The sequence below is a fragment of the Euprymna scolopes genome, chromosome 46, assembly GCF_053919585.1.
Source record: "Euprymna scolopes isolate OS-2025 chromosome 46, ASM5391958v1, whole genome shotgun sequence".
NCBI lineage: Eukaryota > Metazoa > Mollusca > Cephalopoda > Sepiida > Sepiolidae > Euprymna > Euprymna scolopes.
The window spans coordinates 139,557,982-139,573,943 of record NC_136527.1 but is presented as its reverse complement, the minus strand read 5'-3'; positions in this window follow the sequence as shown (position 1 = coordinate 139,573,943).

Sequence of the window (15,962 nt, the reverse complement as noted above, 5' to 3'; positions counted from 1 at the left end):
GTCTACCGTCGAGGGTTAAGCAAGATAAAAGGTAAATTTTTTAATGTGTGAAATCGATTTTTTATGTGTGAAAATTTTTTTTAATGTGTGGAATTAATTTTTTGATGATAAAATAAATTGTTTAATGTATGAAATCAATTTTTAATGTGTGGGATCAATTTTCTATATTTGAAATGAATTTTCAATGTGTGGAATAAATTTTCAATGTGTGGAATCAATTTTTTGATGGGTGGAATCAATATTTTAATGTGTGAATTCAATATTTTAATGTGCGAATTCAATATTTTAATGTGTGAAATCAATATTTTAATGTGTGAATTACATAATTATAATGTGCGAATTCAATATTTTAATATGCGAATTCAATATTTTAATGTGTGAAATCAATATTTTAATATGCGAATTCAATATTTTAATGTGTGAAATCAATATTTTAATGTGTGAAATCAAATTTAATATGTGAAATTAATTTTTTTATGAGTGAACTTAATTTTTTAATGTGTTAAATCAATTTTTTATGGGTGGAATCAATTTTTTAATGTGTGAAATTAATTTTTTAATATGTATATCAAATTATAACCTGTGAAATCAATTGTTTAATGTACAAATCAATTTCTTAATATGTGAAATCAATTTTTTTTAATGTGTAAAATCAATTCTAATGCACGAAATCAATTTTTGAATTTGTGGAATCAATTTTTAAATGTGTGGAATCAATTTTTAAATGTGTGGAATCAATTTTTAAATGTGTGGAATCAATTTTTGAATGTGTGAAATCAATTTTTGAATGTGTGGAATCGATTTTTAAATGTGTGGAATCGATTTTTAAATGTGTGGAATCAATTTTTGAATGTGTGAAATCAATTTTTGAATGTGTGGAATCGATTTTTAAATGTGTGGAATCAATTTTTAAATGTGTGGAATCAATTTTTGAATGTGTGAAATCAATTTTTGAATGTGTGGAATCGATTTTTAAATGTGTGGAATCAATTTTTAAATGTGTGGAATCAATTTTTGAATGTGTGGAATCAATTTTTGAATGTGTGAAATCAATTTTTGAATGTGTGGAATCAATTTCTGAATGTGTGGAATCAATTTTTGAATGTGTGGAATCAATTTTTGAATGTGTGAAATCAATTTTTGAATTTGTGGAATCGATTTTTAAATGTGTGGAATCAATTTTTAAATGTGTGGAATCAATTTTTGAATGTGTGGAATCGATTTTTAAATGTGTGGAATCAATTTTTAAATGTGTGGAATCGATTTTTGAATGTGTGGAATCAATTTATAAATGTGTGGAATCAATTTTTAAATGTGTGGAATCAATTTTTAAATGTGTGGAATCAATTTTTGAATGTGTGGAATCAATTTTTAAATGTGTGGAATCAATTTTTAAATGTGTGGAATCGATTTTTAAATGTGTGGAATCAATTTTTAAATGTGTGGAATCAATTTTTAAATGTGTGGAATCAATTTTTGAATGTGTGGAATCGATTTTTAAATGTGTGGAATCAATTTTTAAATGTGTGGAATCGATTTTTGAATGCGTGGAATCAATTTATAAATGTGTGAAATCAATTTTTAAATGTGTGGAATCAATTTTTAAATGTGTGGAATCAATTTTTACATGTGTGGAATCAATTATTAAATGTGTGGAATCGATTTTTGAATGTGTGGAATCAATTTTTAAATGTGTGGAATCAATTTTTAAATGTGTGGAATCAATTTTTAAATGTGTGGAATCAATTTTTAAATGTGTGGAATCGATTTTTAAATGTGTGGAATCAATTTTTAAATGTGTGAAATCAATTTTTAAATGTGTGGAATCAATTTTTAAATGTGTGGAATCAATTTTTAAATGTGTGGAATCAATTTTTAAATGTGTGGAATCGATTTTTGAATGTGTGGAATCAATTTTTAAATGTGTGGAATCAATTTTTAAATGTGTGGAATCAATATTTAAATGTGTGGAATCAATTTTTAAATGTGTGGAATCGATTTTTGCATGTGTGAAATCATTTTTTGAATGTGTGGAATCAATTTTTAAATGTGTGGAATCGATTTTTGAATGTGTTACATCATTTTTTGAATGTGTGGAATCAATTTTTAAATGTGTGGAATCAATTTTTGAATGTGTGGAATCAATTTTTAAATGTGTGAAATTATTTTTTGAATGTGTGGAATCCATTTTTAAATGTGTGGAATCAATTTTTGAATGTGTGGAATCAATTTTTGAATGTGTGGAATCAATTTTTAAATGTGTTGAATCAATTTTTAAATGTGTGGAATCAATTTTTAAATGTGTGGAATCAATTTTTTATGAGTGGAATCAATTTTTAAATGTGTGGAATCGATTTTTGAATGTGTGGAATCAATTTTTTAATGTGTGAAATTAATTTTTTAATATGTATATCAAGTTATAACCTGTGAAATAAATTGTTTAATGTATAAATCGATTTCTTAATATGTGAAATCAATTTTTTTAATGTGTAAAATCAATTCTAATGCACGAAATCAATTTTTAAATGTGTGGAATCAATTTTTAAATGTGTGGAATCAATTTTTATATGTGTGGAATCAATTTTTAAATGTGTGGAATCAATTTTTAAATGTATGGAATCAATTTTTTGAATGTGTGGAATAAATTTTTGAATATGTGGAATCAATTTTTAAATGTGTGGAATCAATTTTTAAATGTGTGGAATACATTTTTAAATGTGTGGAATCAATTTTTAAATGTGTGGAATCAATTTTTAAATGTATGGAATCAATTTTTTGAATGTGTGGAATAAATTTTTGAATGTGTGGAATCAATTTTTGAATGTGTGGAATCAATTTTAAAATGTGTGGAATCAATTTTTAAATGTGTGGAATCAATTTTTAAATGTGTGGAATACATTTTTAAATGTGTGGAATCAATTTTTAAATGTGTGGAATCAATTTTTGAATGTGTGGAATCGATTTTTGAATGTGTGAAATCATTTTTTGAATGTGTGAAATCAATTTATAAATGTGTGGAATCAATTTTTGAATGTGTGGAATCGATTTTTTAATGTGTGGAATCAATTTTTGAATGTGTGGAATCAATTTTTAAATGTATGGAATCAATTTTTTGAATGTGTGGAATCAATTTTTGAATGTGTGGAATCAATTTTTAAATGTGTGGAATCAATTTTTAAATGTGTGGAATCAATTTTTAAATGTGTGGAATCAATTTTTAAATGGGTGGAATCGATTTTTGAATGTGTGGAATCAATTTTTAAATGTGTGGAATCAATTTTTAAATGTGTGGAATCAATTTTTAAATGGGTGGAATCGATTTTTAAATGTGTGGAATCAATTTTTTAATGTGTGGAATCAATTTTTAAATGTGTGGAATCAATTTTTAAATGTGTGGAATCGATTTTTGACTGTGTGGAATCAATTTTTGAATGTGTGGAATGAATTTTTGAATGTGTGAAATCATTTTTTGAATGTGTGAAATCATTTTTTGAATGTGTTGAATCAATTTTTTGAATGTGTGGAATCAATTTTTAAATGTGTGAAATCAATTTTTGAATGTGTGGAATCAATTTTTGAATGTGTGAAATCAATTTTTGAATTTGTGGAATCAATTTTTGAATGTGTGAAGTCAATTTTTAAATGTGTGGAATCAATTTTTGAATGTGTGGAATCAATTTTTAAATGTGTGAAATCAATTTTTGAATGTGTGAAATCATTTTTTGAATGTGTTGAATCAATTTTTTGAATGTGTGGAATCAATGTTTTGAATGTGTGGAATCAATGTTTTTAATGTGTGGGATCAATGTTTTGAATGTGTGGAATCAATTTTTGAATGTGTTTAATCAATTTTTAGAATGCGTGAAATCGATTTTTAAATGTGTGATATCAATTTTTGAATGTGTGAAATCAATTTTTGAATGTGTGGAATCAATTTTTGAATGTGTGGAATCAATTTTTGAATGTGTGGAATCAATTTTTGAATGTGTGGAATCAATGTTTAAATGTGTGGAATAAATTTTTGAATGTGTGGAATCAATTTTTGAATGTGTGGAATCAATTTTTTAATGTGTGGAATCAATTTTTGAATGTGTGGAATCAATTTTTAAATGTGTGATATCAATTTTTGAATGTGTGGAATCAATTTTTGAATGTGTGGAATCAATTTTTGAATGTGTGGAATCAATTTTTGAATGTGTGGAATCAATTTTTGAATGTGTGGAATCAATTTTTGAATGTGTGGAATCAATTTTTGAATGTGTGGAATCAATGTTTAAATGTGTGGAATAAATATTTGAATGTGTGGAATCAATTTTTTAATGTGTGGAATCAATTTTTGAATGTGTGGAATAAATTTTTGAATGTGTGGAATCAATGTTTTAATGTGTGGAATCAATTTTTGAATGTGTTGAATCAATTTTTGAATGTGTTGAATCAATTTTTGAATGTGTGGAATCAATTTTTGAATGTGTGGAATACATTTTTGGATTGTGTGGAATCAATTTTTTTATTTGTGAAATAAATTTTTGAATGTGTGGAATCAATTTTTTAATGTGTGGAATCAATTCGTGTATATGTGGAATAAATTTTTAAATGTGTTGAATCAATTTTTGAATGTGTGGAATCAATTCTTGAATGTGTGGAATCAAGTTTTGAATGTGTGGAATCAATTCTTGAATGTGTGGAATCAATTTTTAAATTTGTGGAATCAATTTTTGAATGTGTGGAATCAATTTTTTAATGTGTGGAATCAATTTTTAAATGTGTGGAATCTATTTTTGAATTTGTAATATCAATTTTTGAATGTGTGGAATCAATTTTTAAATGTGTGGAATCAATTTTTGAATGTGTGGAATCGATTTTTGAATGTGTGGAATCAATTTATAAATGTGTGGAATCAATTTTTAAATGTGTGGAATCAATTTTTAAATGTGTGGAATCAATTTTTAAATGTGTGGAATCAATTTTTAAATGTGTGGAATCGATTTTTGAATGTGTGGAATCAATTTTTAAATGTGTGGAATCAATTTTTAAATGTGTGGAATCAATTTTTAAATGTGTGGAATCAATTTTTAAATGTGTGGAATCGATTTTTAAATGTGTGGAATCAATTTTTAAATGTGTGAAATCAATTTTTAAATGTGTGGAATCAATTTTTAAATGTGTGGAATCAATTTTTAAATGTGTGGAATCAATTTTTAAATGTGTGGAATCGATTTTTGAATGTGTGGAATCGATTTTTAAATGTGTGAAATCAATTTTTAAATGTGTGGAATCAATTTTTAAATGTGTGGAATCAATTTTTAAATGTGTGGAATCGATTTTTGCATGTGTGAAATCATTTTTTGAATGTGTGGAATCCATTTTTAAATGTGTGGAATCAATTTTTGAATGTGTGGAATCAATTTTTGAATGTGTGGAATCAATTTTTAAATGTGTTGAATCAATTTTTAAATGTGTGGAATCAATTTTTAAATGTGTGGAATCAATTTTTTATGAGTGGAATCAATTTTTAAATGTGTGGAATCGATTTTTGAATGTGTGGAATCAATTTTTTAATGTGTGAAATTAATTTTTTAATATGTGTATCAAGTTATAACCTGTGAAATAAATTGTTTAATGTATAAATCGATTTCTTAATATGTGAAATCAATTTTTTTAATGTGTAAAATCAATTCTAATGCACGAAATCAATTTTTAAATGTGTGGAATCAATTTTTAAATGTGTGGAATCAATTTTTAAATGTGTGGAATCAATTTTTAAATGTATGGAATCAATTTTTTGAATGTGTGGAATAAATTTTTGAATGTGTGGAATCAATTTTTGAATGTGTGGAATCAATTTTAAAATGTGTGGAATCAATTTTTAAATGTGTGGAATCAATTTTTAAATGTGTGGAATACATTTTTAAATGTGTGGAATCAATTTTTAAATGTGTGGAATCAATTTTTGAATGTGTGGAATCGATTTTTGAATGTGTGAAATCATTTTTTGAATGTGTGAAATCAATTTTTAAATGTGTGGAATCAATTTTTGAATGTGTGGAATCGATTTTTTAATGTGTGGAATCAATTTTTGAATGTGTGGAATCAATTTTTAAATGTGTGAAATCATTTTTTGAATGTGTGGAATCAATTTTTAAATGTATGGAATCAATTTTTTGAATGTGTGGAATCAATTTTTGAATGTGTGGAATCAATTTTTAAATGTGTGGAATCAATTTTTAAATGTGTGGAATCAATTTTTAAATGTGTGGAATCAATTTTTAAATGGGTGGAATCGATTTTTGAATGTGTGGAATCAATTTTTAAATGTGTGGAATCAATTTTTAAATGTGTGGAATCAATTTTTAAATGGGTGGAATCGATTTTTAAATGTGTGGAATCAATTTTTAAATGTGTGGAATCGATTTTTGAATGTGTGGAATCAATTTTTAAATGTGTGGAATGAATTTTTGAATGTGTGAAATCATTTTTTGAATGTGTGAAATCATTTTTTGAATGTGTTGGATCAATGTTTTGAATGTGTGGAATAAATTTTTGAATGTGTTTAATCAATTTTTAGAATGCGTGAAATCGATTTTTAAATGTGTGATATCAATTTTTGAATGTGTGGAATCAATTTTTGAATGTGTGGAATCAATTTTTGAATGTGTGGAATCAATTTTTTAATGTGTGGAATAAATTTTTGAATGTGTGGAATCAATGTTTTAATGTGTGGAATCAATTCGTGAATGTGTGGAATCAATTTTTGAATGTGTTGAATCAATTTTTGAATGTGTGGAATTAATTTTTAAATGTGTGGAATCAATTTTTGAATGTGTGGAATCAATTTTTGAATGTGTGGAATACATTTTTGGATTGTGTGGAATCAATTTTTTAATTTGTGAAATAAATTTTTGAATGTGTGGAATCAATTTTTTAATGTGTGGAATCAATTCGTGTATGTGTGGAATCAATTTTTAAATGTGTTGAATCAATTTTTGAATGTGTGGAATCAATTCTTGAATGTGTGGAATCAAGTTTTGAATGTGTGGAATCAATTTTTAAATGTGTGGAATCAATTTTTGAATGTGTGGAATCGATTTATTGAATGTGGGGAATCAATTTTTAAATGAATGAAATTAATTTTTTAATATGTATATCAAATTATAACCAGTGAAATCAATCGTTTAATGTATAAATCAATTTTTCTTAATGTGTGGAGTCAATTTTTGAATGTGTTAAATCAATTTTTGAATGTGTTAAATCATTTTTTGAATGTGTGAAATCATTTTTTGAATGTGTGAAATCAATTTTTGAAGGTGTGGAATAACTTTTTGAATGTGTGAAATCAATTTTTTGAATGTGTGACATCAATTTTTAAATGTGTGGAATCAATTTTTAAATGTGTGGAATCAATTTTTAAATGTGTGGAATCGATTTTTGAATGTGTGGAATCAATTTTTAAATGTGTGGAATCAATTTTTAAATGTGTGGAATCAATTTTTAAATGTGTGGAATCAATTTTTAAATGTGTGGAATCGATTTTTGCATGTGTGAAATCATTTTTTGAATGTGTGGAATCAATTTTTAAATGTGTGGAATCGATTTTTGAATGTGTGAAATCATTTTTTGAATGTGTGGAATCAATTTTTAAATGTGTGGAATCAATTTTTGAATGTGTGGAATCAATTTTTAAATGTGTGAAATTATTTTTTGAATGTGTGGAATCCATTTTTAAATGTGTGGAATCAATTTTTGAATGTGTGGAATCAATTTTTTAATGTGTGGAATCAATTTTTAAATGTGTTGAATCAATTTTTAAATGTGTGGAATCAATTTTTAAATGTGTGGAATCAATTTTTAAATGTGTGGAATCAATTTTTTATGAGTGGAATCAATTTTTAAATGTGTGGAATCGATTTTTGAATGTGTGGAATCAATTTTTTAATGTGTGAAATTAATTTTTTAATATGTATATCAAGTTATAACCTGTGAAATAAATTGTTTAATGTATAAATCGATTTCTTAATATGTGAAATCAATTTTTTTAATGTGTAAAATCAATTCTAATGCACGAAATCAATTTTTAAATGTGTGGAATCAATTTTTAAATGTGTGGAATCAATTTTTAAATGTATTGAATCAATTTTTTGAATGTGTGGAATAAATTTTTGAATATGTGGAATCAATTTTTAAATGTGTGGAATCAATTTTTAAATGTGTGGAATACATTTTTAAATGTGTGGAATCAATTTTTAAATGTGTGGAATGAATTTTTAAATGTATGGAATCAATTTTTGAATGTGTGGAATCAATTTTAAAATGTGTGGAATCAATTTTTAAATGTGTGGAATCAATTTTTAAATGTGTGGAATACATTTTTAAATGTGTGGAATCAATTTTTAAATGTGTGGAATCGATTTTTGAATGTGTGAAATCATTTTTTGAATGTGTGAAATCAATTTTTAAATGTGTGGAATCAATTTTTGAATGTGTGGAATCGATTTTTTAATGTGTGGAATCAATTTTTGAATGTGTGGAATCAATTTTTAAATGTGTGAAATCATTTTTTGAATGTGTGGAATCAATTTTTAAATGTATGGAATCAATTTTTAAATGGGTGGAATCGATTTTTGAATGTGTGGAATCAATTTTTAAATGTGTGGAATCAATTTTTAAATGTGTGGAATCATTTTTTAAATGGGTGGAATCGATTTTTAAATGTGTGGAATCAATTTTTTAATGTGTGGAATCAATTTTTAAATGTGTGGAATCAATTTTTAAATGTAGGGAATCGATTTTTGAATGTGTGGAATCAATTTTTAAATGTGTGGAATCAATTTTTGAATGTGTGAAATCATTTTTTGAATGTGTGAAATCATTTTTTGAATGTGTTGAATCAATTTTTTGAATGTGTGGAATCAATTTTTAAATGTGTGAAATCAATTTTTGAATGTGTGGAATCAATTTTTGAATGTGTGAAATCAATTTTTGAATTTGTGGAATCAATTTTTGAATGTGTGAAGTCAATTTTTAAATGTGTGGAATCAATTTTTGAATGTGTGGAATCAATTTTTAAATGTGTGAAATCAATTTTTGAATGTGTGAAATCATTTTTTGAATGTGTTGCATCAATTTTTTGAATGTGTGGAATCAAATTTTTTAATGTGTGGAATCAATGTTTTGAATGTGTGGAATCAATGTTTTCAATGTGTGGGATCAATATTTTGAATGTGTGGAATCAATTTTTGAATGTGTTTAATCAATTTTTAGAATGCGTGAAATCGATTTTTAAATGTGTGATATCAATTTTTGAATGTGTGAAATCAATTTTTGAATGTGTGGAATCAATTTTTGAATGTGTGGAATCAATATTTTAATGTGTGGAATCAATTTTTGAATGTGTGGAATCAATTTTTGAATGTGTGGAATCAATGTTTAAATGTGTGGAATAAATTTTTGAATGTGTGGAATCAATTTTTGAATGTGTGGAATCAATTTTTTAATGTGTGGAATCAATTTTTGAATGTGTGGAATCAATTTTTAAATGTGTGATATCAATTTTTGAATGTGTGGAATCAATTTTTGAATGTGTGGAATCAATTTTTGAATGTGTGGAATCAATTTTTGAATGTGTGGAATCAATGTTTAAATGTGTGGAATAAATATTTGAATGTGTGGAATCAATTTTTAAATGTGTGGAATCAATTTTTGAATGTGTGGAATAAATTTTTGAATGTGTGGAATCAATGTTTTAATGTGTGGAATCAATTCGTGAATGTGTGGAATCAATTTTTGAATGTGTTGAATCAATTTTTGAATGTGTGGAATCAATTTTTAAATGTGTGGAATCAATTTTTGAATGTGTGGAATCAATTTTTGAATGTGTGGAATACATTTTTGGATTGTGTGGAATCAATTTTTTAATTTGTGAAATAAATTTTTGAATGTGTGGAATCAATTTTTTAATGTGTGGAATCAATTCGTGTATGTGTGGAATCAATTTTTAAATGTGTTGAATCAATTTTTGAATGTGTGGAATCAATTCTTGAATGTGTGGAATCAAGTTTTGAATGTGTGGAATCAATTCTTGAATGTGTGGAATCAATTTTTAAATTTGTGGAATCAATTTTTGAATGTGTGGAATCAATTTTTTAATGTGTGGAATCAATTTTTAAATGTGTGGAATCTATTTTTGAATTTGTAATATCAATTTTTGAATGTGTGGAATCAATTTTTAAATGTGTGGAATCAATTTTTGAATGTGTGGAATCGATTTATTGAATGTGGGGAATCAATTTTTAAATGAATGAAATTAATTTTTTAATATGTATATCAAATTATAACCAGTGAAATCAATCGTTTAATGTATAAATCAATTTTTCTTAATGTGTGGAGTCAATTTTTGAATGTGTTAAATCAATTTTTGAATGTGTTAAATCATTTTTTGAATGTGTGAAATCATTTTTTGAATGTGTGAAATCAATTTTTGAAGGTGTGGAATAACTTTTTGAATGTGTGAAATCAATTTTTTGAATGTGTGACATCAATTTTTGAATGTGTGGAATCAATTTTTCAATTTGTGAAATCAATTTTTAAATGTGTGGAATCAATTTTTACATGTGTGAAATCAATTTTTGAATGTGTGAAATAATTTTATGAATGTGTGGAATCAATTTTTAAATATGTGAAATCAATTTTTGAATGTGTGGAATCAATTTTTGAATTTGTGAAATCAATTTTTGAATGTGTGGAATCAATTTTTAAATGTGTGGAATCAATTTTTAAACGTGTGGAATAAATTTTTAAATGTTTGGAATCAATTTTTTGAATGTGTTGATTCAATTTTTGAATGTGTGGAATCAATTTAAATGTGTTGACTCAATTTTTGAATGTGTGGAATCAATTTTGGAATGTGTTGAATCAATTTTTGAAGGTGTTGAATCAATTTTTGAATGTGTGGAATCAATTTTTAAATGTGTGGAATCAATTTTTAAATGTGTGGAATCTATTTTTGAATTTGTAATATCAATTTTTGAATGTGTGGAATCAATTTTTAAATGTGTGGAATCAATTTTTGAATGTGTGGAATCGATTTTTGAATGTGTGGAATCAATTTATAAATGTGTGAAATCAATTTTTAAATGTGTGGAATCAATTTTTAAATGTGTGGAATCAATTTTTAAATGTGTGGAATCAATTTTTAAATGTGTGGAATCGATTTTTGAATGTGTGGAATCAATTTTTAAATGTGTGGAATCAATTTTTAAATGTGTGGAATCAATTTTTAAATGTGTGGAATCAATTTTTAAATGTGTGGAATCGATTTTTAAATGTGTGGAATCAATTTTTAAATGTGTGAAATCAATTTTTAAATGTGTGGAATCAATTTTTAAATGTGTGGAATCAATTTTTAAATGTGTGGAATCAATTTTTAAATGTGTGGAATCGATTTTTGAATGTGTGGAATCAATTTTTAAATGTGTGGAATCAATTTTAAAATGTGTGGAATCAATTTTTAAATGTGTGGAATCAATTTTTAAATGTGTGGAATCGATTTTTGCATGTGTGAAATCATTTTTTGAATGTGTGGAATCAATTTTTAAATGTGTGGAATCGATTTTTGAATGTGTGAAATCATTTTTTGAATGTGTGGAATCAATTTTTAAATGTGTGGAATCGATTTTTGAATGTGTGGAATCAATTTTTAAATGTTTGAAATTATTTTTTGAATGTGTCGAATCCATTTTTAAATGTGTGGAATCAATTTGAATGTGTGGAATCAATTTTTGAATGTGTGGAATCAATTTTTAAATGTGTTGAATCAATTTTTAAATGTGTGGAATCAATTTTTAAATGTGTGGAATCAATTTTTTATGAGTGGAATCAATTTTTAAATGTGTGGAATCGATTTTTGAATGTGTGGAATCAATTTTTTAATGTGTGAAATTAATTTTTAATATGTATATCAAGTTATAACCTGTGAAATAAATTGTTTAATGTATAAATCGATTTCTTAATATGTGAAATCAATTTTTTTAATGTGTAAAATCAATTCTAATGCACGAAATCAATTTTTAAATGTGTGGAATCAATTTTTAAATGTGTGGAATCAATTTTTAAATGTGTGGAATCAATTTTTAAATGTATGGAATAAATTTTTTGAATGTGTGGAATAAATTTTTGAATGTGTGGAATCAATTTTTAAATGTGTGGAATCAATTTTTAAATGTGTGGAATACATTTTTAAATGTTTGGAATCAATTTTTAAATGTGTGGAATCAATTTTTAAATGTATGGAATCAATTTTTTGAATGTGTGGAATAAATTTTTGAATGTGTGGAATCAATTTTTGAATGTGTGGAATCAATTTTAAAATGTGTGGAATCAATTTTTAAATGTGTGGAATCAATTTTTAAATGTGTGGAATACATTTTTAAATGTGTGGAATCAATTTTTAAATGTGTGGAATCAATTTTTGAATGTGTGGAATCGATTTTTGAATGTGTGAAATCATTTTTTGAATGTGTGAAATCAATTTTTAAATGTGTGGAATCAATTTTTGAATGTGTGGAATCGATTTTTTAATGTGTGGAATCAATTTTTGAATGTGTGGAATCAATTTTTAAATGTGTGAAATCATTTTTTAAATGTGTGGAATCAATTTTTGAATGTGTGGAATCGATTTTTGAATGTGTGGAATCAATTTATAAATGTGTGAAATCAATTTTTAAATGTGTGGAATCAATTTTTAAATGTGTGGAATCAATTTTTAAATGTGTGGAATCAATTTTTAAATGTGTGGAATCGATTTTTGAATGTGTGGAATCAATTTTTAAATGTGTGGAATCAATTTTTAAATGTGTGGAATCAATTTTTAAATGTGTGGAATCAATTTTTAAATGTGTGGAATCGATTTTTAAATGTGTGGAATCAATTTTTAAATGTGTGAAATCAATTTTTAAATGTGTGGAATCAATTTTTAAATGTGTGGAATCAATTTTTAAATGTGTGGAATCAATTTTTAAATGTGTGGAATCGATTTTTGAATGTGTGGAATCAATTTTTAAATGTGTGGAATCAATTTTTAAATGTGTGGAATCAATTTTTAAATGTGTGGAATCAATTTTTAAATGTGTGGAATCGATTTTTGCATGTGTGAAATAATTTTTTGAATGTGTGGAATCAATTTTTAAATGTGTGGAATCGATTTTTGAATGTGTGAAATCATTTTTTGAATGTGTGGAATCAATTTTTAAATGTGTGGAATCAATTTTTGAATGTGTGGAATCAATTTTTAAATGTTTGAAATTATTTTTTGAATGTGTGGAATCCATTTTTAAATGTGTGGAATCAATTTTTGAATGTGTGGAATCAATTTTTGAATGTGTGGAATCAATTTTTAAATGTGTTGAATCAATTTTTAAATGTGTGGAATCAATTTTTAAATGTGTGGAATCAATTTTTTATGAGTGGAATCAATTTTTAAATGTGTGGAATCGATTTTTGAATGTGTGGAATCAATTTTTTAATGTGTGAAATTAATTTTTTAATATGTATATCAAGTTATAAGCTGTGAAATAAATTGTTTAATGTATAAATCGATTTCTTAATATGTGAAATCAATTTTTTTAATGTGTAAAATCAATTCTAATGCACGAAATCAATTTTTAAATGTGTGGAATCAATTTTTAAATGTGTGGAATCAATTTTTAAATGTGTGGAATCAATTTTTAAATGTATGGAATCAATTTTTTGAATGTGTGGAATAAATTTTTGAATATGTGGAATCAATTTTTAAATGTGTGGAATCAATTTTTAAATGTGTGGAATACATTTTTAAATGTGTGGAATCAATTTTTAAATGTGTGGAATCAATTTTTAAATGTATGGAATCAATTTTTTGAATGTGTGGAATAAATTTTTGAATGTGTGGAATCAATTTTTGAATGTGTGTAATCAATTTTAAAATGTGTGGAATCAATTTTTAAATGTGTGGAATCAATTTTTAAATGTGTGGAATACATTTTTAAATGTGTGGAATCAATTTTTAAATGTGTGGAATCAATTTTTGAATGTGTGGAATCGATTTTTGAATGTGTGAAATCATTTTTTGAATGTGTGAAATCAATTTTTAAATGTGTGGAATCAATTTTTGAATGTGTGGAATCGATTTTTTAATGTGTGGAATCAATTTTTGAATGTGTGGAATCAATTTTTAAATGTGTGAAATCATTTTTTAAATGTGTGGAATCAATTTTTAAATGTATGGAATCAATTTTTTGAATGTGTGGAATCAATTTTTGAATGTGTGGAATCAATTTTTAAATGTGTGGAATCAATTTTAAAATGTGTGGAATCAATTTTTAAATGTGTGGAATCAATTTTTAAATGGGTGGAATCGATTTTTGAATGTGTGGAATCAATTTTTAAATGTGTGGAATCAATTTTTAAATGTGTGGAATCAATTTTTAAATGGGTGGAATCGATTTTTAAATGTGTGGAATCAATTTTTTAATGTGTGGAATCAATTTTTAAATGTGTGGAATGAATTTTTGAATGTGTGAAATCATTTTTTGAATGTGTGAAATCATTTTTTGAATGTGTTGAATCAATTTTTTGAATGTGTGGAATCAATTTTTAAATGTGTGAAATCAATTTTTGAATGTGTGGAATCAATTTTTGAATGTGTGAAATCAATTTTTGAATTTGTGGAATCAATTTTTGAATGTGTGAAGTCAATTTTTAAATGTGTGGAATCAATTTTTGAATGTGTGGAATCAATTTTTAAATGTGTGAAATCAATTTTTGAATGTGTGAAATCATTTATTGAATGTGTTGAATCAATTTTTTGAATGTGTGGAATCAATTTTTTTAATGTGTGGAATCAATGTTTTGAATATGTCGAATCAATGTTTTTAATGTGTGATATCAATTTTTGAATGTGTGAAATCAATTTTTGAATGTGTGGAATCAATTTTTGAATGTGTGGAATCAATTTTTGACTGTGTGGAATCAATTTTTGAATGTGTGGAATCAATTTTTGAATGTGTGGAATCAATGTTTAAATGTGTGGAATAAATTTTTGAATGTGTGGAATCAATTTTTGAATGTGTGGAATCAATTTTTTAATGTGTGGAATCAATTTTTGAATGTGTGGAATAAAATTTTTAAATGTGTGATATCAATTTTTGAATGTGTGGAATCAATTTTTGAATGTGTGGAATCAATTTTTGAATGTGTGGAATCAATTTTTGAATGTGTGGAATCAATTTTTGAATGTGTGGAATCAATGTTTAAATGTGTGGAATAAATATTTGAATGTGTGGAATCAATTTTTTAATGTGTGGAATCAATTTTTGAATGTGTGGAATAAATTTTTGAATGTGTGGAATCAATGTTTTAATGTGTGGAATCAATTCGTGAATGTGTGGAATCAATTTTTGAATGTGTTGAATCAATTTTTGAATGTGTGGAATCAATTTTTAAATGTGTGGAATCAATTTTTGAATGTGTGGAATCAATTTTTGAATGTGTGGAATACATTTTTGGATTGTGTGGAATCAATTTTTTAATTTGTGAAATAAATTTTTGAATGTGGGGAATCAATTTTTTAATGTGTGGAATCAATTCGTGTATGTGTGGAATCAATTTTTAAATGTGTTGAATCAATTTTTGAATGTGTGGAATCAATTCTTGAATGTGTGGAATCAAGTTTTGAATGTGTGGAATCAATTCTTGAATGTGTGGAATCAATTTTTAAATTTGTGGAATCAATTTTTGAATGTGTGGAATCAATTTTTTAATGTGTGGAATCAATTTTTAAATGTGTGGAATCTATTTTTGAATTTGTAATATCAATTTTTGAATGTGTGGAATCAATTTTTAAATGTGTGGAATCAATTTTTGAATGTGTGGAATCGATTTATTGAATGTGGGGAATCAATTTTTAAATGAATGAAATTAATTTTTTAATA